This window comes from Mus musculus, chromosome 7, assembly GCF_000001635.26.
Source record: "Mus musculus strain C57BL/6J chromosome 7, GRCm38.p6 C57BL/6J".
NCBI lineage: Eukaryota > Metazoa > Chordata > Mammalia > Rodentia > Muridae > Mus > Mus musculus.
The window spans coordinates 8,035,754-8,056,843 of NC_000073.6; the positions used below are offsets into that span (position 1 = coordinate 8,035,754).

At 35.4% G+C, this 21,090-nt stretch overlaps 1 pseudogene; it reads right to left on the reverse strand.

Annotated features, from left to right (window-relative positions):
* Gm3675 (predicted gene 3675) lies at window positions 104-20,089 on the reverse strand (annotated as a pseudogene).

Consider the following 21,090-nt stretch of genomic DNA (forward strand, 5'->3'; position numbering starts at 1 on the left):
TAATATACTTTATATCTGCAGTTGCCTTTTAGCTGACTTCATTATTCCAGGGTGATGGAAGAGAAATACATATCTTCAGAATATATCAGAGCAGCAAACACTCACTTGTCTCATTAGAAATTTCATTTTCAGGGCAGGGGCTGCAAACAAAACAGCAGGCTGCCATTCCCTCCTTCCATAATCTTCTGAATCCAGGACTACAATCTGCACTGCACACAGAGGATGGCATCTGAGAAAAATTACACACATATTGGTAACGAATTTTAGAAGGTTCTTTTATGTTTTAGATTAGCACTTTAAGATTTCAATAAGCTCATTTCATTCACACAATCTGATTGACATTAATTTGTTTGGTCTTTTTTGTGAGTGTGTTTTGAGGCAGGGTTTCTCTGTGTAGCCCTGGCTGTCCTGGAACTCACTTTGTAGACCAGTCTGGCCTCAAACTCAGAAATCCACCTGCCTCTGCCTCCCAAGTCCTGGGATTAAAGGTGTGTGCCACCACCACCAGGCCCCTGATTGACATTTTACAATGTCCATTATTTAATGGCCAGAACTGAATATTGGAAATGCATTGAAGAAATGTTGCATATTATCTGAGTGTCTAGTAATTTAGGAAAAAGAGCTGATATTGAGCTGTATGTGAAAACTACAGAAGTTGCAACCGGATGTTTTTTAGTTAAGTATTTTCAACTTGGTACTAAGTGCTATGGAAAGAGGAAACTTAATTGAAATATTTTCTCAGCCAACACTAGCCTGTCCTCATATCTTTGAAGCATTTTCTTCTTTGGTAATTGATATAAGAATGCCCATCTTACTGTGGGCAGTTGATCCAGTAAGTAGTGTTCTTTTAAGATCTCTTGGAAAAAAAAAACAGCCTAAAGTAATGTTGGCAGTTTTTCCACTAATGGGAGAATCAGAAAAATGTTCTGGGAAACTGATATTAAAAGATTTTGCCTTGCCTTATCATAAAGAAAAAAATCTATTCTTTAGTTCTTTTCCTGATATCCACACCCGTCTTTCTATAACTATAAGGCATATGTCAAGTCACACCTTCCTCCTCACTTTCCTTATTATCAAAGTTTAATTAAATCAACAGAGAAGCAAGTTAGTATTTGAAGAAATTTGTAATAGGAAAAAATATATCCTTCAGTCACAGATAACAAATATGACCTCAAATAAATTACTGTTGCAAAGCAAGAGAAAATGTATATAAAAATAGTGGAGTATGCAGACACTGGTTTAATATGGTTGGAGATGATAAATTAATCCGTAGCGACCTTGAATATGGAGTATTCCATGACGTCAAAATGCTCTATAGTGGCTTCACATATTGGAAAAAGCTGGATAAATATTAGATTGTTTAAAGTTAATTGATGATTTGAAGAATTCTTTCTATATTTTTGATATTGTTGAAAAGGGTCTTACACTTTCCCATCAAATATCAGAATATATTTCCCCTGTCCATCATTTTCTTTCTTTCTTTCTTCCTTTCTTCCTTTCTTCCTTCCTTCCTTCCTTCCTTCCTTCCTTCCTTCCTTCCTTCCTTCCTTTCTTTCTTTCTTTCTTTCTTTCTTTCTTTCTTTCTTTCTTTCTTTCTTTCTTTCTTTCCTTCTTTCTTGCTTGCTCCCTTGCTCCCTTCCTTCCTTCCTTTCCCTTTCCCTCTTTCCCTCTTTCTTTCCCTCTTTACCTCTTTCTTTCCCTCTTTCACTCTTTCCCTCTTTCACTCTTTCCCTCTTTCCCCTCTTCCCCTCTTTCTTTCTTTCTTTCTTTCTTTCTTTCTTTCTTTCTTTCTTTCTTTCTTTCTTTCTTTCTTTCCTTCCTCCCTCCCTACCTCCCTCCTTCCTTCCTTTCCTTCTTTCTTTTTTTTTTTTTTTTCGAGACAGGGTTTCTCTATATAGCCCTGGCTGTCCTGGAACTTTCTTTGTAAACCAGGCTGGCCTCGAACTCAGTAATCTGCCTGACTCTGCCTCTCAAGTGCTGGAATTAAAGGTATGTGCCAACATGCCTGGCTCCCATCATTTTTTTTAACTGTATATTAACCCTTTGTTATATTTGAAAGACTATTTTGTGTTGGAGTATGGAAAGTCTGCATACTTTTGTACTTTATGATAATTTATATTAAGGTAGTGTCTCCATATCACACATGGCTGTTTTGGACTCACAATATAGGGTAGACTCGGAAGAAACAGACAGAGATTTTCAGATTTTGTCTCTAAAGTGCTTGGATGAAAACATGAATCACAAAAACAACCTGACATTTTTTCTGACTTTCATAGATAAAATTTTCTCTGCATGTATTATAGTATTGTGAATAGTTTTGTGAAATAAAATGTCCTAATATCAATATAGGTTCCTGCTGTTCTATCACTATTTTTGTTTCTTTATCTTTGAATTAATGTTGGAGTTGTCTAAGAGCCATTTCTGAAGGCTTTTGGAAAATAATGTAATTCTATATTTTGTCTTTTATTGCATTTAATGGAACTGCATATATTGAAGTATGCTTGCATCCCTGAAATAAATTCTCCCTTAGAGGAAGGAAACAGGGGGAGGGGGGAAATAGGAGCAGAATCAGGTTTGGTAGAAGATGGAAGATGTGTACACAGGTCAGGAAATTGAACAGAGGTGTATAGCAATCAGGGATGGGTTCTTTGGGTAGCAACCAGAGAGTCCCATATGCCAGGAAATCAAGAGCATCCCAGGAACCCACAGGGATGATATTAGCTGAAATATCCTAGAATCGGGAGGAAGAATCTGTTGATACCATAACCAGAGGTTATACATGCCCCCCCCCCAGTTGAGGAATAGGGCCACCCACACATCCACAAAATTTTAACCCAGAATTGTTCCTGTCTAATGGAAATAATGGGGCAAAGAGTAGAACAGAGACAGAAGGAAAGGACACACAGAGACTACCCCACCTGGAGATCCATCCCAAATGCAGACACCACACCCAGGCACTATTGTGGATGGCCAGAAGTGTTTACAAACAGTAGCCTGATACAGCTATCTCCTGAGAGGCTCTGCCAGATCCTGACCAATACAGATATGGATGCTCACAGTCAACCAATGAACTGAGCACAGGGACCCCAATGGAGGTGTTAGGGGAAGGACTGAAGGAGTTAAAGTTTCCTATCTGGCAACAATTGGAGGGGAGTCCTTTGGTTCTGTGAAGGCTTGATGCCCCAGTGTAGAGGGATGCTTAGGTGCTGAGGAAGGAGTGGGTAGTTGGGTGGGAGAGCATCCTCAAAGAAACAGGGTAAGGGGGGATGGTATAGTGGCTTTGTGGAAGGGAAACAGGGTAAAGGAGTAACATTTGAAATGTAAATAAATTAAATCTCCTATTTAAAAAATTGAAAAAAAGCCACAAATAGCAAAATCACAATAAAAATGGGAGTATAATTCATGGGTAGCTTTTAGCCTAACACATACTAGGTTCAATCTTCAACTCTAAGAATATAATAAACAACAGTAAAATAAGAGCAGGTTTTTTTTTATTTTTTATTTTTATTTTTTTGTAAAGGCTTTATATGTCTTACTTTTATTAAGTCAAAGGCAGCTGGGCAGTGGTGGCACACACCTTTAATCCCAGCACTTGGCAGGCAAAGGCAGGCAGATTTTTGATTTTGAGGCCATCATGGTCTACAGAATGAGTTCCATGACAGCCTGATAATAAATATAGTTTTTTGTTTTGTTTTGTTTTGATTTTTTTGTTTTTGATTTTTTTTTTTGGCTTTAGTCTGTTTTATACCAGTTGAATGTTAGGAATATGATTGCAAATTTTCCCCATAAAAGCCGTACTACATATCAGGCCCTATTCAAGGCACAAAGGTAAAAAATAATAAATTTGTGTGTGTGTGTGTGTGTGTGTGTGTGTGTGTATACATATATATATATATACATATATTTAATATTATATAAACTTGTATTAAAGTATACTGTGATTAATGATACTTATATTTTCATGCATTGCGCCACATAGATACATATGAGGAGTATCTAACACTCATTTATTGCCATGTAGTGCTTCCTAAATACTTTATAAGTAGCACAGCTCCAAAAATAACAATTTTCAGAGTGAATGATAAAGAGTTGACAAAAATCCAAAGTAGAAAAAAGAATGAGCAAGCCAGGATTATCAGCAGTTGTGGAGGTGTATTAACTCTGATTAGTTTGCAAGCAACGCTGAGAATTAGTCTCATCCCACAAACCTCAAGAAATCCTGTCTACAATAGATTGAATAGACAAGTGGAATCAATGAGTTGGTCTCATTTGGGCTCAAATATCAATGTGATTATATTTTCACATTGTCCTGAGTACATTCAGTTTATATAAGATTAATTTCGAGGTAGGAGAACAGGGCATTTGTGAGTCACAAAAATTTTCCTACTGTCCCTTGTATTTGGTAATTATGCTATGGTTAATCAGTGATAAAAGAAGGTACCAACAGTGTTTGACTACCAGATTTTTATGTTTTGGCTGGCTTTGAAAAGGACAGTCTATTTCAGGGTGTTTGTGTAGAATTCCCATTTATATATAACATCACTTTGTCCAAGGAATTCCTTTTGCAGTTTGACATTAATAGTTTGTAGGTGCTTCTTCTTATGTTTGTTCACATGCAAATGTGGAATAAATAATTTATATCAGTAGTTCCAGATGTTCTGATTGTCAAATTGACAGTTAGAATTATATTTTCAAAATAAAATATTCTTAGTACTAAACTGGGAATAACTGTCACTCAATTGTCTATCACTAACTCATGCTTCATTCACTACTATTCGTATGAGGTATGAAATAGTATTTCGTGGTCTTTTCATCTAGCTCAATTTCATATGTCTAGGTACCAGAATGTGTTATGAAAATTTTGTTCTATTATGATGGATTAGATTTGTTTAAACTTGTTGTATTTTATTATTCTCTCATAGAATCCTGTCATTTTCTAATGAGTGACATAAAGAGGATCTGATAATAAGGAAAGGAAATAGGCATATTAACTATGATATATTTGCCAGTAAAACTGACAATTGTTCATATCCCAATAGAAGGAATGGAAACTGTAATTAGGATATATTATGTGAGAATTACAAGTTATTTTCAATCAATAAAACAATTAAAATTTTAAAAAATCTCCCTGTTCTCAGAGAATGATCTTTCTGTTGTGTGTGGTGTTCTTTTTGGTAGGTGTTTTTGTAAAGAATTATTCCACACATATCCATCAAATATATTGTTTTTGAATTACCTTTTTCCCTCTTATTAAACATTATACTGTTTTCCTCCATTTTTTAATAAAGAAAAGTTCTCCTCTTGTATATGAATGTGTCTTCCTACCCTCTGCAGGCAACTTAGGAATGTCTTAAAAAAATCCAGTTTTGTTGTCTTTGATTTCATTTAGAGAATGTTAACAAAAAAGTTCAATTATAACTGAAAATTATTTGATGATTTTGTCTGGTTGCTGTTATTGCTGTACTTGAGGTGTGTTAATAACCTTTATTTTTTCTGTTGTTCTAGTGCTGTCTATAGGTTCCTTTGACCTTGTGGTCATCTTATGTAAAAGAGTGAATGGAATCTTTAAATTTACTAAAAAGTCATGTTTCTATGAATATGATTTTCTGTAATTGTGTTCATTAGTGAATGTGTTGAATGTCCTTTTATTATATGGTAAACACTTTTGGATATAATGACAAGGGATAGCAATTATGACTACTGGTGTTTCATAACTGTAACATTAGCCTATTTCATACCAATACCTGTTCCAGTAGTTTAAGGTAAGGGAGGAAATTACTGTTTCATTAGAGCAATTATGTGAAGAAAAATTTGTTTAATTTAAAGGAAAGAATATCAAACTGGTGAAAAACAGGTTTTTTCATTTATTAAATTTCAGAAAATGGTTCTGGTATGACAAAGGTATATTTTATGCATGTTTGAAATCTTCAAATAATTGGTAAAAATGTGAAAACTGAAAAATGAAATATCATACAGGAGACTAGAAATTTGTTCCTTATGTGACTAAATTGTTCATTTCAATGTGTTGCCGTGTATTCATCTGACACTGTTTACTGCTCTGTATTATAAACCAGTAAGCTAGCACACACTTACCTTTCTTCTTCCTGTGGCCAACTCAATCATGTCTACATATAAGTGAGAGTGTCGACCATGTGGTAAATATGGGCTGAACTTTCCTAACTTCATCTTAATCCCAAGGTGTTGTGAGAGATTCCCAAAGTGAATAATATCATATTCATCCTGCATTATTACTCTTTGCTTCATAAACACTTTGTCCCCAAGAGGATTAGTGAAGCAGGTCCTTCTTAGAAAGGAGTTTACCTAAAATACAAGCATTGCACTATAATGTATGTATCATTCCTTCAAGTCATAAAATTCATTCTGATTACATAGCAAAGGCAAATGTATTTAAAGAAAGAAAGGAAGAGAGGAATTACAACAAATGCAATTGCATAAATGAAATTATCAGAATATTACAAGAATTTCAGTTTTCTCAGTGAAGAATTCCAAACACAGTGAAAAATGCAGATCCAAACACAGGTATGCAACACACACACACACACACACACACAAACACACACACACACACACACACACACACACCAAACACACGCACACAAACACACGAATATACACACAGACACCTAGAGTGGCTCACATCTTTTCCATGTCACACATATAATACATCTATACATTCATTTACAAACAAATATATGTACATGTTGACACACATATGTAAATATTCATTCACATAAGTGACAATCATATCCACTCAAATAAAAAGACAGATATGAAATCACACAAAATAATACACTGGCACACATACAACTACACATACAGACATACAGACATACACACACACACTCACACAAACACACACACACACACACACACACAAACACACACAGAGAGAGAGAGAGAGAGAGAGAGAGAGAGGGAGGGAGGCTGACAGCAAAACACGGGGAGTGGTATAAATATATAAGGAACAGCCATGAATAATATTGACACACAGAGAGTTTTATATTCACACCTAAAGACAAAAAGGAAGGCAAAGGCCTTGCCAAGTACAAAGAAATAGGCAGACACATACATAGTAAAGCAGGTACAAATCCATATAAGTACTTATAAACACTTATAAAATACATACATTGTACACAATGAAACCTACTCTGTCAAAACCCCAAAGAAACATACACACATATATAAACAAACACTTATAGAAAGAAATTCCTACATAGAAATAATTGTTGCTCAATTCCACTTTCATACAGAGAGATAAACATATATGTTGAAAGTAACACAAATATAAATGCAGATACACAGAAAGAGTAGAAAATATACATATACTCAGTGAGAAGCATACATTCACACATATAAACATATTTCTACAGACAGAAATGAATACCAACACTATTTCTTGTTTAGTTACTCTCAGAAAACCCAGAATGTTCTCCAGAGCCTACACTCTTTGCAGAATCACTGGATTACACTAATGAAAATAATTCCTCCAAATGATTTCCATATAATTGACAAATATAAATAAAAACTCATCTTCTAATCATGGAGAAATTTAATGAGGAAAGACTTTTTATATCCAATATTAGAAGGGGCATGCTAATAGATATTTGTTTGCTCTGTATAAAACCAAACATTTTCATTGCTAATCTGTGAATTCTTTTTTCAATCACATTCATAACAATCTATAGATTTGCTTTTGTTAAGGTAAAATGTTTGGGAAACCTATCTATTTTGGAAAATATTTCTTATTTCTTTATGTCTGGGCATCTGAAAGACTCTAAACAACTATGCAATTGAAGATACCAAACCTCGGCCAATAGAAGAAACTTTTACCTTCAAGCAGTGAGAACTGGCTCCTTTTCCATTGCCTATTGCCTGATTATCAGCCTGTTGCAGATTCATCTCATGGAGGGCATGGGCTATGGCATGCACAGCATTGTATATGTTATGACTATTCTCACTAAAGGTCATGTCAAACTTCTGTTCCATTAGCCAATCAAATGAGGCATCAGATGAATTGTTCTTCAGTATTTTACAATTGGATGCTGAGCTTACATAGTTAAAATAGTTCCACTCTGGCATTACTAAATATAAATCTGTGTTTCTGACATGGAACCATGTCTGTACAAACTTTTTAAAGCCAGAAATCTCACCATGGTGGGGTAGAAAAGTAAGTGATCCATAGAATGTGCCATGACTTATGTCTGTCTTCCTGGTAGGGAAATTCAATTGTTTTGTGGTGATCCATATTCTCTGTAAAATGGGAGGTTCCCACATTCTGAAGATCAAATAAATGAAATTGCGTGTTTCTCCATAAATGATAATAACATTTGTGGATGACATCACAATTTGGTTGTAGTCCATTTCAGTTTTATGTGGAAATGAAGTATCATCAACAGAGATCATTTTCACAAAGGCAAAGCAAATTTCCTTGTTTTCACTCTGTTTCTTCAACTCTAAAAGAAATTGGTTTCCTTGATCGTCATCTGGGATGACAAGGCCAATCCAGTTCCATTTCAAATAAAGTATGAAGGAGACCATTGCCAATGCTAGAGATGTGTCCTTTGGGGCCATCTGATAGAGATAGGGATATTGTTCATCATCACTGAAGATAGAATGGAAAGGTCCATAGGTAAGCTGAAGGATCTAAAACACAGAGAGCAGCATGAGGTGTGGTGCATGTAAAAACACTTGTAATCATATTTACCTGCAAACAGTTGATTACCTGTGACTTTTTCTCTCTGATTCAAATGAGCAAACGTGGAAGCCTGGCACATCCAGTTCTGATGGGAACAGCAAGCATAGCTGTTTGACAAAGATGTTACAAATGTATTCAGATGTTATAATGACTGCCTTTCTGTCTTTCAGTTTTAGTCTTGATATCTCTGTTTCAAATGTTTGAAGGGATTTTTATACTTTTACAATTTGGGGATATTTGATTAATATTTATTAAAAAGGCTTTTATGCCATAATCCATAAAACTACTAAAATGAAGAGTAGAGTCCTGTACATAATACTGATACAGCATTTGGAAGAGATATTTTTATATTGTCCTACTTGAAAGTAATATTGTACACTAGATGTTGTGACTCACATAAAGCTGCCAAGATCTTCTTTTTAGGTTTTGTTCTGAATTACTCTGGCAATGTCTGCCTCTGTGCCTCCCCAGGAAACAGACAATAAGATCAAAGTATTTGTAAAAATGTAAACTAGATTTTGCAGCCTAAAAGTGTTAGCAGCAAATTGGATTAGAAAAACTGTTCTTAATATATACCCAGGTAATTCTGGTGCAAAATAATTGGGATTCATAAGTTGTACATCCTGAGGAAAATATATAGAAATGAAGTTAGATTGAATGGTATTTTGTCCACTTTAAAAAGCGATTATAAAATGAGTTGGGTAGAGTACCTTCTACTTCTATTTTATGAAATAGTTTGTGCAGAACTGGAATTAGATCTTCTTTGAAGGTCTGATAGAACTCTGCACTAAACCTGTCTGGTCCTGGGCTTTTTTTGGCTGGGAGACTATCAATAACTGCTTCCATTTCTTTAGGGGATATGGGACTGTTTAGATGGTCAACTTGATCCTGATTCAACTTTGGTACCTGGTATCTGTCCAGAAATTTGTCCATTTCGTCCAGGTTTTCCAGTTTTGTTGAGTATAGCCTTTTGTAGAAGGATCTGATGGTGTTTTGGATTTCTTCAGGATCTGTTGTTATGTCTCCCTTTTCATTTCTGATTTTGTTAATTAGGATTTTGTCCCTGTGCCCTCTAGTGAGTCTAGCTAAGGGTTTATCTATCTTGTTGATTTTCTCAAAGAACCAACTCCTCGTTTGGTTAATTCTTTGAATAGTTCTTCTTGTTTCCACTTGGTTGATTTCACCCCTGAGTTTGATTATTTCCTGCCTTCTACTCCTCTTGGGTGAATTTGCTTCACAACCACTCTGGAAATCAGTCTGGCGGTTCCTCGGAAATTTGGACATAGTACTACCGGAGGATCCAGCAATACCTATGCTGGGCATATATCCAGAAGATGCCCCAACTGGTAAGAAGGACATATGCTCCACTATGTTCATAGCAGCCTTATTTATAATAGCCAGAAGCTGGAAAGAACCTAGATGCCCCTCAACAGAGGAATGGATAAAGAAAATGTGGTACATCTACACAATGGAGTACTACTCAGCTATTAAAAAGAATGAATTTATGAAATTCCTAGCCAGAGAGCTAGGAGAAAAAACCCAAGGAGCTAAAGGGATCTGCAACCCTATAGGTGGAACAACATTATGAACTAACCAGTACCCCGGAGCTCTTGACTCTAGCTGCATATGTATCAAAAGATGGCCTAGTTGGCCATCACTGGAAAGAGAGGCCCATTGGACACGCAAACTTTATATGCCCCAGTACAGGGGAACGCCAGGGCCAAAAAGGGTGAGTGGGTGGGTAGGGGAGTGGGGGTGGGTGGGTATGGGGGACTTTTGGTATAGCATTGGAAATGTAAATGAGCTAAATACCTAATTAAAAAATGGAATAAATAAATAAATAAATAAAATATAACTTCAAAAAAAAGCGATTATAATGATTTAAACATCTTCATGTGGAAAAATACGGAACAACGCGGACACACTGAGAAGACCAAACCTACGGATAATAGGAGTAGATGAGAATGAAGATTTTCAACTTAAGGGACCAGCAAATATCTCCAACAAAATAATAGAGGAAAACTTCCCAAACCTAAAGAAAGAGAATCCCATGAACCTGCAGGAAGCCTACTGGACTGGACCAGAAAAGAAATTCCATTGACATATAATAATCAGAACAACAAATGCACTAAATAAAGATAGAATATTAAAATCAGTCAGCGAAAAAGGTCAAGTAACAAATAAAGGCAGGCCTATCAGAATTACACCAGACTTTTCACCAGAGACTATGAAAGCCAGAAGATCCTGGACAGATGTTATACAGACACTAAGAGAACACAAATGCCAGCCCAAGCTACTATATCCAGCCAAACTCTCAATTACCATAGATGGAGAAACCAAAGCATTCCAAGGCAAAACCAAATTCACACATAACCATTCCACGAATCCAGCCCTTCAAAGGATAATATCAGAGGAAAAGCAATACAAGGACAGAAACCACACCCTAGAAAAAGCAAGAAAGTAATCCCTCAACAAACCAAAAAGAAGACAGTCACATGAACAGAATGCCAACTCTAAAACCAAAAATAATAGGAAGCAACAATTAATTTTCCTTAATATCTCTTAATATCAATGGATTCAATTCCCCAATAAAAAGACATAGACTAACAGTCTGGCTACAAAAACAGGACCCAACATTCTGCTGCTTACAGGAAACCCATCTCAGGGAAAAAAGACAGATACTACCTCAGAGTAAAAGGCTGGAAAACAATTTTTCAAGCAAATGGTCTGAAGAAACAAGCTGGAGTAGCCATTCTAATATCGAATAAATTGAATTCCAAACTAAAGTTATCAAAAAAGACTAGGAGGGACACTTCATATTCATCAAAGTTAAAATTCTTCAAGGAGAACTCTCAATTCTGAATATCTATGCTCCAAATGTAAGGGCAGCCACTTTCATTAAATTAACTTTAGTAAATCTCAAAGCACACATTGCAACTCATACAATAATAGTGGGAGACTTCAACACACCACTTTCATCAATGGACACATCGTGGAAACAGAAACTAAACAGGGACATAGTCAAACCAACAGAATTTATGAAAAAAATGGACTTAACAGATATCTACAGATCATTTAATCCTAAAACAAAAGGATATACATTCTTCTCAGCACCTCATGGTACCTTCTCCAAAATTGACCATATAATTGGTCACAAAACAGGCCTCAACAGATACAAAAATATTGAAATTGTCCCGTGCATCCTATCAGACCACAATGGACTAAGGCTGTACTTCAGTAACAACATAAATATTGGAAAGCCAAAATTCACGTGGAAAATGAACAACACTCTTCTCAGCGATACCTTGGTCAAGGAAGGAATAAAGAAAGAAATTAAAGACTTCTTAGAGTTTAATTAAAATGAAGCCACAACATAACCATACTTTTAGGACACAATGAAAGCATTTGAAGGAGGGAAACTCATAGCTCTGAGTGCCTCCAAAAAGAAACTGGAGAGAGCACACACTAGCAGCGTGACAACACACCTAAAAGCTCTAGAAAAAAGGAAGCAAATTCACCCAAGTGGACAAGATGGCAGAAAATAATCAAGCTCAGGGGCAAAATCAACCAAATGGAAACAAGAACTATTTAAAGAATCAACCAAATGAGGAGCTGGTTCTTTGAGAAAATCCACAAGAATGATATACCCTTATCCAGACTCACTAGAGGGCACAGGAACTGCATCCTAATTAACAAATTCAGAAAGGAAAAGGGAGACATAACAACTGATCCTGAAGAAATCCAAAACACCATCAGATCCTTCTACAAAATGCTATACTCAAGAAAACTGGAAAACCTGGATGAAATGGACAAGTTTCTAGACAGATATCAGGTACTAAAGTTAAACCAGGATCAAGTCAAAGATCTAAACATTCCCATATCCCCTAAAGAAATAGAAGCAGTCATTAATAGTCTCCCAACCAAAAAAAAGCCCAGGACCTTATGAGTTTAGTGCAGAGTTCTATCAGACCTTCAAAGAAGACCTCATTCCAGTTCTGCAAAACTATTCCACAAAATAGAAGTAGAAGGTACTCTACCAAACTCATTTGATGAATCCACAATTACTCTGATACTTAAACCACAGAAAGATCCAACAAAGGTAGAGATCTTCAGACCAATTTCCCTTATGAATATCGATGCAAAAATACTCAATAAAATTCTCGCTCAACAAATCCAAGATCACATGAAAACAATCATCCATCCTGACCAAGTAGGTTTCATTCCAGGGATGCAGGGATGGTTTAATATATGGAAATCCATCAATGTAATCTATTAGATAAACAAACTCAAAGACAAAAACCACATCATCATCTCCTTAGATGAGGAGAAAGCATTTACAAAACACAACACCGATTCATGATAAAAGTCTTGGAAAGATTAGGAATTCAAGGCCCATACCTAAACAAGATAAAAGCAATCTACAGCAAACCAATAGCCAACAGATAAGTAAATGGTGAGAAGCTGGAAGCAATCCCACTAAAATCAGGGACAAGACAAGGCTTCCCACTTTCTCTCTACATATTCAACATTGTACTTGATGTCCTAGCCAGAGCAATTTGACAACAAAAGGAGATCAAGGGGATACAAATTGGAAAAGAAGTTAAATTATCACTTTTTGCAGATGATATGATAATATATATAAGTGACACTAAAAATTTCACCAGAGAACTCCTAAACCTGATAAATAGCTTCAGTGAAGGAGCTGGATATAAAATTAACTCAAACAAGTCAATGGCCTTTCTCTACACAAAGAATAAACAGGCTGAGAAAGAAATTAGCGAAACCACACCCTTCTCAATTGTCACAAATAATATAAAATACCTTGGCATGACTCTAACTAAGGAAATGAAAGATATGTATGATAAGAACTTTAAGTCTCTGATGAAAGAAATTAAAGAAGGTCTCAGAAGAAGGAAAGTTCTCCCATCTCATGGATTACCTAGCTCAACATTGTAAAAATGGCTATCTTGCCAAAAGCAATCTACAGATTCAGTGCAATCCCCATCAAAATTCCAACTCAATTCTTCAAGGAATTTGAAAGAGCAATTTGTAAATTCATCTGGAAAAGCAAAAAACCTAGGATATCAAAAACTCTTCTCAAGGATAAAAGAACCTCTGGTGGAATCACCATGCCTGACCTAAAGCTGTACTACAGAGCAATTGTGATAAAAACTGCATGGTACTGTTAGAGTGACAGACAAGTAGAGCAATGGAATAGAATTGGAGACCCAGAAATGAACCCACACACCTATGGTCACTTGATTTTCGACAAGGGACGTAAAACCATCCAGTGGAAAAAAGACAGCATTTTCACCAAATGGTGCTGGCACAACTGGTGGTTATTATGTAGAAGAATGCGAATTGATCCATTCCTATCTCCTTGTACTAAGGTCAAATCTAAGTGGATCTAGGAGCTCCACATAAAACCAGAGACACTGAAACTTATAGAGGAGAAAGTGGTGAAAAGCCTCGAAGATATGGGCACAGGGGAAAAATTCCTAAATAGAAAACAATGGCTTGTTCTGTAAGATCGAGAATTGACTAATGGGACCTCAGGAAACTGCAAAGCTTCTGTAAGTTAAAACACACCGTCAATAAGACAAAAAGGCCACCAACAGACTGGAAAAGAATCTTTACCTATCTTATATCAGATAGGGGACTAATATCCAATATATATAAAGAACTCAAGAAGGTGGTCTCCAGAAGATCACATAACCCCATTAAAAAATGGGGCTCAGAGCTAAATAAAGTATTCTCACTTGAGGAATACCGAATGGATGAGAAACACCAAAAAAATGTTAAACATCCTTAATCATCAGGGAAATGCAAATCAAAACAACCCTGAGATTCCATCTCACACCAGTCAGAATGGCTAAGGTCAAAAATTGATGTTACAGCAGATGCTGGCGTGGATGTGGAGAAAGAGGAACACTCCTCCATTGTTGGTGGGATTGCAGGCTTGTACAACCACTCTGGAAATCAGTCTGGTGGTTCCTCAGAACATTCGACATGGTACTACCGGAGGATCCCACAATACCTCTCCTGGGTATATATCCAGAAGATGTTCCAACTAGTAAGAAAGACACAAGCTCCACTATATTCATAGCAGCCTTATTTATAATAGCCAAAAACTGGAAAGAACCCAGATGTCCCTCAAAAGAGGATTGGATACAGAAAATGTGGTACATTTACACAATAGAGTAATACACAGCTATTAAAAAGAATGAATTTATGAAATTATTAGGCAAATGGTTGGACTGGTAGGGCATTATCTTGATTTAGGCAACCCAATCACAAAAGAACTCAAATGATATGTACTCACTGATAAGTGGATATTAGCCCAGAAACTTAGAATACCCAAGAAATAAGTTACAATTTGCAAAACACATGAAACTGAAGAAGTACGAAGACCAAAATATGGACAGTTTGCCCCTTCTTAGAATTGGGAACAAAACACCCATTGAAGGAGTTACAGAGATAAAGTTTGGAGCAGAGACAAAAGAACAGACCATCTAGAGACTGCCATATCCATGATCCGTCCCATAATTAGCCTCCAAATGCTGACACCATTGCATACACTAGCAAGATTTTGCTGAAAGGACCCTGATATAGCTGTCTCTTGTGAAACTATGCAGGGACCTAGCAAATACATAATTGGATGGTCAGAGTCAGCTATTGGATGGATCATAGGACCCCCAATGGAGGAGCTAGAGAAAGCACCCAAGGAGCTAAAGTGATCTGCAACCCTATAGGTTGAGCAACATTATGAACTAACCAATAATACCCCGGAGCTCTTGTCTCTAGCTGCACATGTATCAAAATATGGCCTAGTAGGCCATCAATGGAAAGAGAGGCCCATTGGACTTGCAAACTTTATATGCTCCAGAACAGGGGAATGCCAGGGCCAAAAAGTGGTAATGGGTGAATAGGGGACTTTTGGGATAGCATTGGAAATGTAAATGAGGAAAATACCTAATAAAAAAAGAAAGAAAGAAATTAAGGATCATACCAAAAAAAAAAGTGTCTTATAATGATGCAAAATTTTTCATGTGGAAAAATATGGAAGAACAAGGTATTGGAACCCCATAACTCCTCTTTCTTAGAAAAGTTCACTTGTGAAGTTCTAATCTTGTATCTTACGGTGTGGAAGCAAAAGAAAAAAAAAAACAAGATAAAACATAGCAATAAATTCTACAAGGTTTATAATAATATTATATACTGATAATAATATAATAATTTAAATTAATTACTTTAATAATGTCATCATATTATTAAAGAAAATGACTTATTAAAGGTATAGCACTATGGGTGTGAAATTTTTGCCAGCGATCTAATGTCAATTTAAATTCTGACTTTTAATAGTTCGACATACAATCACAGGTAGTCAAATGACTAACTCCACAGACCGGTTTGGAGCTTTTCATCCTTTCTAGTACTACTGAAATGTAATGAGTTGCCAGATTAAGAATGGTATTTTATGCCTTTACAAAAAAAATACTCCAGATAGTTAAAAGGTAAGTTATAGAGAAAATGTTGTTAAAATTTATTTCTGTTCCATCACAGTTTATCTCTGATGACTAAACTTATAACGTGACCATAATTCTGTTATTTCATAGTTTACCAATGATAATTTAATCTTATGACCAAGATGAAGATAACTCCTATCTGGGGACAGAAATAATAAGCTCTAAGTTTTGGAACAGCATGAACCAATCTCTGCTTGCTGATTTTGGTATAAATAATGAAGCATTCTGACTGACAGTCAGTCAAGGCTGTAAGATTCTCTCTTCCATCATGCCAGACTCAATTCTCCATGGCCTCTTCTATTCCTCCGTGCTGGTATTTGTCAACTTCTGGTGGTAGCCTCTAGCAGAAGTCCTATCATGTTTCTAAATAGTAAGTATCCTGGAACTACCTAGATTGACATAAGCATAAGTCCAACCACATCCATTAACTTTCTTAATAGCTATCAAAGTCCCCCCAAAATACATGATGTTAAGAATTCCTGGCCAATGATAACTCACACGCAGAGATAAGAAGCTGTCCAGGTACATCCAGAAACTTAAAGATACATCCCACTTGGGTCCTGAAAGCTGAAATGAACACATAGTCTCTTCATTACAGAAATAATTAGGAATAGGGCTTTGTTTTTTTTTATGAAATAAATATGGTGTAGGTGTTACAGTTTTTCCATCACAAAGGCCCAAAGTGTATCTTATAATCAAAGACATATTTGGTAAAAGATCAGGATTTCTGTTGATTTCATCCATTGCAAACACCAATGCCAAAGCATATTGTGGTTTTTAGTTGTTTTTCTGTAAAAGAGTACAGTGTTTATTATGGACAGATGATTATACATGAGCATTTGTACTCAATAGAAGCACTACACTATACTGGAAGTTTCTGCATCTGACATCTAAAGACGGGAACAAATGGCTTTTGTTATAAGATTGGATTGACAGATGGACCTGGAAAATAGAAAGCACTTTAAAAATTTATGACAGTGTTGGTCCCATAATTAAGAGATGGTATTGACCTCATCCACAGAGATAATTTCCATTTTTGTTTTTGAGTGCTTGATCAGAAGGAAAAGAGATAACCACAGATATTGACAAAACAGTAATTCTGATCATGTCTTCATTTTGAAATTATTGAGCAATAAATGTATTTGTTATTAGAGCCACTGAGTTCATGATATTTTCTCGTGAAATTAACTGAATTGGTTAAGGAAATGAAACCATAGCCAGGAGTGGTGTCATTCTCCTTTAATCCCAGCACTTGGGATGCAGAAGCAGGTGGATTTCTGAGTTTGAGGCCAGCCTGGTCTACAAAGTGAGTTCCCGGAGAGCCAGAGCTATACAGAGAAACCCTATCTCAAAAAAAAAAGAAAGAAAGAAAAGAAAAAGAAAATAGAAAAAAGTAAGAAAGAACGAAAGAAAGAGAGAAGGAAAGAAAAAAAGGAAGAAAGAAAGAGAGAAATAAATAAATAAATAAATAAATAAATAAATAAATAAATAAATGAAACCATGATTTATTAATGCATAACGGTCTCTCTCTTCAGCAACATTTGATTCCTGTACTTATAATCATTTACAATTAGAGGTCAAAATTCTTGACACATCCCTTCATATCTATCCTCATGCTGTTATTTTTTCAATCTTTTATTGAAATAAAATATTTTCTAAAGTTTTATTTTTAATTAAATTCAAATATCAAAAATGAATTTGGTAATTGATACATGTCAATATATAAGTTTGTATGTATTTGAGCAAGGACTATTTAGGTTATAAGATTGCAATACATCCAAATGTTCTATAAGATACTTTCCTGTAGACTATCCTCAATTCAAATGCACAGATATGCAGCAGTGACAGGTGTTTAGTGCAGAGATTAAGGGCTTGTCCCACCACTAATGTATCATTCTCCTACTTCCTAATTGCAAAGAAATGTGATATATTCACTCTGGGTATTTTATTCATTATAAATTAATTTCTAGGAAACATCTTTGACAACCTTTGTCATTACACTAAAACAGTACTAGTATCCTACTGAGAACTAGGAAAATAAGGAAATATCCGTGATATTTGTATATGCCAGTATTATATGCTTATAATATAGAAGAGCTTTTTTTGTGTAAATTTATATGATATATTCATTGTATTTGTAAAAAAAAAAAAAAGTGGACCACTAGACCATGGGAATGGAATAATACCACATTGGTTTCATTTATGTTTATGAAAAGAATAGTATCTCCTGTTTTATCCTTGTCATTTCATATAATTTTATCAATGAACAATATATGTACACCTACATATTTAATGATTAGAGTGAAGTAAATACAGTCTTTCACTAAAAATTATACAACTCTTGTGTTTTCATTCTATACCCTATAAAATAGGTCATTTTATTATTCTTTACTACCTCACACACACACACATACACACACACAAATCTCAATTAATGTTTTACTAATATACAAAATAAATTTGAGAGTAGAAGTTGTGCAATGCTCAAACTACTACCTATAACTGAAATTTAGGAAACATCAGTTACTTAAGATGTCTGTGTAGCCTAGTTTTCTAAAGGCTGTGTTTTAAAACAATGATCAGCAATCCACAAAAATTGGTATTGATACCAAGTTGGTAACATATGCACTAATATTTACTAAAATTATTGAAATAAGTCCCACAAGATTTAGATATTTTAAAAGGTCAGAGATTAACCAACTCATACATGAATGGAGAAGACATTTTCTTAAATAATGACAAAAAACTAATAGAAAGCTCCTGTAACACTGTCCTCAAACATTCCAACTATCCCACAATACAATTGTCACCCATGCCAGTGATAAGTGAAATAAGCAGTCACCACTCTTATTGATAGCCTGCTTATTCAAAGAATGTAATCATATCATTGGATTCCATATGTTCCAAATATGGTTTACTCTAAAGAGAGAGTGCCCAATTGAACTTTGCAAAACATAAAAGCCAGTGAATGTACATAAATAGTGTGAAGTACGAAGCCACAGTGCTCTTGGACTTTATCTTTTAAAATACTTCGAAGTCTTGACCCCTAATGAGCAAAATATTCCTTGCTCATATACATACAAAGGCATTCATATGAAATAGGAATTTCTGAGTCCAGGTATCTTCTCTTTCCAAAACTGATGAAGGTTTAGAAGTGAATAAGTGACCACATACAATGACTTTGAGACAGTAAGCTTGTATGTATGTACAGTTTTTGACAACTATATGTGCCATGAATATTACTGGAGCAGCAGACTTATGGAAGGACTGTCAGCAGAATTCATGACCATTTATTTACATGTACTTTGGATAAAACATAATGCAATATTAAAGGATCAATTTCAATAAGTCATCTCTGTCTAGAGTGCAATATAAAGTATCAAAAGGAGGGCTTTATGTTAAAGATCAATGTAGATATTCCTTTATTCCAAAGCTTCCAACCTTTATATTAGAAGCCACCTGGAGGAAAAACAAAACCTCCACTGGATTAATTAAATGGAGAAAATTGGATTAAATCTGTAAAAGATTTAAGGTTGTTTTTCAGACTTAGCACCAGGACAGAAGACTCAAGAATTTGCCTAATCTTCATCCTCAAAGCACTGAAGAAATATTGATGTTCTCATTTCAATTTAAAATACAAATTTACTTACAGAACATTAAGAGTCTTGTTGAAATAATCTTTTTCAGTGGGTGTCTGAACTGCTGCCAGGATGAAAGTACAAGATAATCCCAAATATTCATCCGTTATTTCATCCAAATTTATTCTCCAAAAGCACCTGGGATCAATGAAATTGGCCATGAGAAGTGTAATATTAAGGAGGAAGAAGACTCCCATGAAAATGAACATATTTTTCCTGCCTTAAACTTGGGCAGTGCGGATTTTGAAGTGCCATGCATATCAGCACATCAGATTTCTACCAGCTTTTATTTCTTTGTGCAAAGGTGAGGTTTATTGCATATTCATGACTCATTTTATTTTCAGGTTTCTCCTGAGCCCTGGAAGAAACTTAAATACTTTCTTCCCTGGGGCTCTGCAACTGGTGTCCACAGCCCATGTAATAAACACATGTAGGTAAATACTTAGGAGGATAATTCATACTCAGTCTCCATGATATCATTCATGTTTGTGAATCTGTGGAAGGAAGCCCCTGTGTTCAAATTTAGTCCTTGAAAAGTTTCAACAATCTGATTATGTGAACACAGTTAGAAATGATGTCAGTGGATTGTATCACATTATTCACAGTGAGACATCCAGTAATATCAAAACTGGAGCTACTGAGGACATACAGTATACTTTATTACACAGTCCAAGTCAGGGAAACACAGACTCATGTTTATAGTCACTGGGATCCAAAGACCATGTAGAGTGTGGACTATGTCACTAAGTGACAGAAATATCTAAACAAGACCTGTGCTTCCATTATCTTGAGAATCTATAAACAGATCAAATCCAAAGTATATGTAATCCAGCTCTATCTGAAATCATACATTTCTTCACATATCCACCGTTAATTTACATGGTAAAGATTGAGTTTTAAAGGCTCAACAAGACCCATAAAATATGCGATATTTTGTTCTTTATTTCCAATGAAACGAAAAGTCACTCGACTTTCCAAAAATTAATTATTAATGAAAAAGTCACGTTAATATTTGAGTTCCAAACCATTATGTCCCTCCCACGTGCTCAATTTTTTTCAACTTAATATCCTAGGCTGAGCATCTATTCTACATCATATTTGTTTTCCTACATTGCTTTTTGTCATTTTACATTGAGGTAGTGGCTGTTAAGGAATCTTATTTACAAATAGCTATTAAATATCTTAGAAACAAGTAGTGACTATGACGGGA